Raw genomic sequence first — 4,859 nt, 5'->3', positions numbered from 1 at the left:
CTTCAGAATGTCGATGATTTATGATTCCTTCGGGAACGGCACACATCCCCTCTTGATTAAAAGAACTTCAATTCATACGGGTCTAAAATAGAATAGAATAGATTAGAATAAAGGATTTAGGCCAAAGGACAAGTGCTGGGACCTATGAGGTCGTTCAGCGATGAAACAGAAACTGTCAGCGAAAAAGTTTGACAAGTGTAACAAGAGGAAAACCTTGCAGTTGCACTATGAATCAATTGTTAGAAGGTGGAAAGGAAGATGGAAGAAAGAGAATATGAACGGAAGCACAGTAAAAGGAATGACAGGGGTTGCAGCTAGGGGCCGAAGGGTCGCTGTAAAGAACATTAAGTAATGCCTACAGTGCACCGCATGAGGTACACTGACTGCACTATCCCCCAACGGGGAATTCAGACGGGAAACTTCCCCAGGGTGCTGGAACGATTATGATCTAACGGCCTCATTTGACACAGAGAGGAAGGGGGAGAGTGCCAGCAATAAAGAACAAGAAAAATTGAAAAATAATAAAGAATTAAAGAAACATCTTGCGATAAGACCAAGACAGAGAGAGAGAGAGAGAGAGAGAGAGAGAGAGAGAGAGAGAGAGAGAGAGAGAGAGAGAGAGAGAGAGAGAACTTGACTGTAAAATTAAATGTTCTGTACTTGTAAAGCATAAAAGGGTCTTTCGACTGAAAAGACAAAGGACATCGTTAATTTGTTTCATAGCTTACCATTAAAACAAAAACACTACCGCTTACTACGATACATTCAGGAAGAATCACTTAATTACGTTAAGCAATATAATACTGGAATATCTTGCACAAAAAAGGCTATACACTGTACTTTCGAAAGATAGTTTTCCATTGCCTTATCTCCGAAATCCCTCGTATTCATACTATTCAATTAATAACTACGTACTCACACTGGACTTTCTTTGATATAAAAAAAAAAAGATAATTCCGAAAGATAACGATAACCTACACATAAATGCACCTTTCTTCACATTTTCACCACTGCATTCCAAAAATAATTTCATTCCCCGGTTACTGCTAGCGATGTGTTGCAGCTTTGTAAATCTTTGTTATAACGTGTAGGCGTGAGGAATAATGTTGTACGCACAGACATATTTTTCAATGTTGCAAGTTGTATGCATGTATATCTGCAGCATTTCGATGTTCCAGATTCGTGCAAAACTTGTTAGGGCCATTGAAAGTTTTTCCTTTACGTTCGACATCACACCAGTTTTCATTTGGTACTAAGATACTAATTATTAACGAACTGACATGGACAATATAGCACTGTTACTGATACCCTGTTTACTTAGAGTTATAAGCTACCAACTGAGAGGGTTCTGTTTAGTTAAAGCATCTGCCACATGCCCTCGAAAGCACTACCTCCTAAGTGCTCGAGCGCCAAGAGACTGAAATTATATAGTGGCAGAGTTCCTCGTTGGACGGGTCGGTATCGTTCTCGGCTGGCACTCTGCTGGGCCGGCGTTCGATTCTCCGGCCGACCAACGAAGAATTAGAGGAATTTATTTCTGGTGATAGAAATTCATTTCTCGCTATAATGTGGTTCGGATTCCACAATAAGCTGTAGGTCCCGTTGCTAGGTAACCAACTGGTTCTTAGCCAACTAAAATAAGTCTAATCCTTCGGGCCAGCCCTAGGAGAGCTGTTAATCAGCTCAGTGTTCTGGTTAAACTAAGGTACACTCAACTTATATAGCGGCAGACCTGAACCGGTTGCTCAACTAGACCAACTTACTCTGTCCCTGTATACTACAAGAGAAACGTAATATCGGTGTTCTTTCTCTTTTAAATGCATGTGTGTAAAAGTAACTTAAACGTTACTTCAATGTATATATAATTTTTATTATTAAATTTGCTAATCTAATAGTTACTTTTTAATTTTTTTTTCCTGTTATTCAGCTTAAGCGCCAATCTCCTTTTTCGCTTGGCGCGTTATTATCCTTAAATCGAGATTGTTATAATTAACTGTCACCTTTCAACTGTCCCTCTGAGAAAAAAAAAATGAGGACGTACATATCACCTGTAGGCAATTCAATCAGTCTTGTTTTCTGAAGAAGGATTTTATTTTTAGTGGTAATATTATACATTGTGAGGCTTGCCTTGGCGAATATACTTAACAGAAGCCTTGATAAAATACTTTTGAACTGTTCAAATCTTCTTTTATTTAGTCGCTAGCAAAAAGAACAAGTAAAAAAAGCGCCGAAATTTCTTCGGCGCAATCGAATTTTCTGTACAGCCGCTACAGCATATAATCAAGGCCAACGAAAATAGATCTATCTTTCGTGGTCTCGGTTTAATGCTGTATCAGCCGCGGCCCATGAAAATTTTACCACGGCCTGGTGGTGGCCTATCCTATATAGTTGCCAAAAGCACGATTATGGCTAACTTTAACCTTCAATAAAATAAAAAACTAAAATAAAAACTATTGAGGCTAGAGGGCTGCAATTTGGTATGTTTGACGATTGGAGGGTGGATGATCAACATACCTCAGTAGTTTTTAAGATGTGAAGACGGACAGAAAAAAGTGCCGACGGACAGACAAAGCCGGCACAATACTTTTCTTTTACAGAAAACTAAAAACCATATATAAAATCACTTTAATACCCGCAATGGAAGAAATTACAGGAAATTGTGAGAGCCACTGCGGCAGCTATGAAATTTTAAACAGCAACCGGCATCCCCAATTTAATACTAATCATGATACGTTCATAAAGTGTTGAGCTCTCACAAAAGTTTGTATGAAAACCAAGCAACAGTTTTAGTAGAGCATGAAATAACTTTCGATACAGCCTTAGCTTACAAAGTTAATGAACATCGTGTATTATTCTCTTTTTTGCCCATGGCAATGCGATTCTCTTCATATTGAAAAAAGTAATTACAAGTTTCTAATAACAAACGACTGGGGATACATAGGAGGATTAAAACTTGTGCACCTACCAAATATATACCGTCTGAGTGAGCAAAACTAGAGGAAATTTGTATTTCTAAACCCTACGAGAGAACCGAAGGTAAAAGAGGCAAATTTCCTTTGGGTTTGGTTAAAGAAAGCATTTTTCCTACCTGCTCCGAGGCTGACTTCAAAAAGGCGGCAATTCCGCAACCCCAAGCCAGAGTGGACTTCAACTTAAATTTGATATGCGCTGATTCCAGTATTGCCAATCATACCATAAAATTCTGCCTTTTCCTGAAAGGGAGTTACTAGTGAAAGTAGGCTTCACGGTCCATTTCATGAATAACTGAACCAACCCCAATTCTACTGTAATTTACAATTATTCGTTATTACTGTTTGAGAATACAGATCTCTGTTTACTAGGCAATATTTAGATCATACTCTGTTACGCTTTTTTGCTTCTTTCCTATTACTAAGTCAACTGCCGTAGAAAGCTAGTATATATAACTCCACCTCCTCATCAGGTAGCGGAGTTGGCATCGGTGCCATACATTATTGCCATGACGAGGGCAAGGCGAAAGCTGAAGACGATGACCCCGAGTTCTGTCTCTGGTGAACTGACAGGTAAATCTGATCGTGAATGCCCAGCCGTAGACGGTGACTTATGAATTCTGGCTTTATTCGTCCAGATATCATCCCCAAAACTCAATACATCCCCATACGAGTAAATTGATGTAGAGGGTTACTACCACCAGTTAACATCATGACCCTTAAAAGATATCTCATTAGATAACCTTTTAGAATTTGTTGCGATTACGACCATGCATCTGAATACCCACTGACAGTAGTTTCTATTGGTGGGGTACCCCAGCCAATTAACACAAATTCACCCCACCCTTGGACTGACCTAGTACAGATCATTAAGAAATATCTTGTCATTTGATGCAAAGTGTGTAGTAGGACGACATATGAGCGCCCACTGGCGGTGGTTTTATTTGTTGGATGACCCAGCTAGTTACCCCGAAAATTTTCTTGCCATAGAATAAGCCGGGAAAAAGCATTAATTATTGTAATTGCCAATTGTGTCTACGAAACCCAATTTGGTTTCATTTCTAAATTAACATCCTTTCTTTGCTACTACGAAAAGTAATCAAAAGTAACTTGGTTAGCTCAATTAGTATTAGGTAAGTAGCAGTTCTACATTGTGGACTCCACTGGTATATAAAAAAATGTAAAATTTATACACTACTTCACGACAAGTCTGTGGTACTTTGTTTATAGCGGAATTTGACAGCTCCTGCAAACTTTCAGGTTCAGAGACATTACAATCTAAAAGAATTCATTACATACATTCAGGACACCATTTTTTCCATGCTGCATAGTATTTGGTCTTTGAAAATAATCGTGTAATTATGCGCCAAGGATTTCCAAGTGTTGCCCTTGAAAACATTTTCTATGACTCCAAGAAAATAGAGGTTTTAAATTATTTTCTGGGCAGCATACAAACATTAATTCTATTTACAAGATCCCTCTGGCAATCGCACTCTCTGAGGTTGGATGGAAATGAGCGAGTTTCATTTTCTTATTTGAAAATGACTGCTGGCAAGCAGAGCTGGAAAATAAAAAAAGATAAATCTTAAATTTTACTTGGGAAGTCGTCATTGTTACACCTATTACTTTTTAAGCATTCCAAATGACATTACTTGGGTAAGATCGCGCTTAAATATGTATTGATTTTTCGTAGCACCAACAATTACACTTGAATAAAGTGGTGTAATTGTCTGTTTGAACAGTCGAATACCTCCACACAAGCAATGGCTTTTGTAACTTCGTATCCTCTAAATACATTTCTTGGGGATATCATGCGGAAAATGTCAAGATGAGAAGATCCTTCTGAGACGAAGTTATTTGACTACCACCTGCCCAGACGATATCCCTAAT

The sequence above is a fragment of the Macrobrachium rosenbergii genome, chromosome 59 (genome assembly GCF_040412425.1).
Source record: "Macrobrachium rosenbergii isolate ZJJX-2024 chromosome 59, ASM4041242v1, whole genome shotgun sequence".
NCBI lineage: Eukaryota > Metazoa > Arthropoda > Malacostraca > Decapoda > Palaemonidae > Macrobrachium > Macrobrachium rosenbergii.
Note: the sequence above shows the minus strand (reverse complement) of the source record.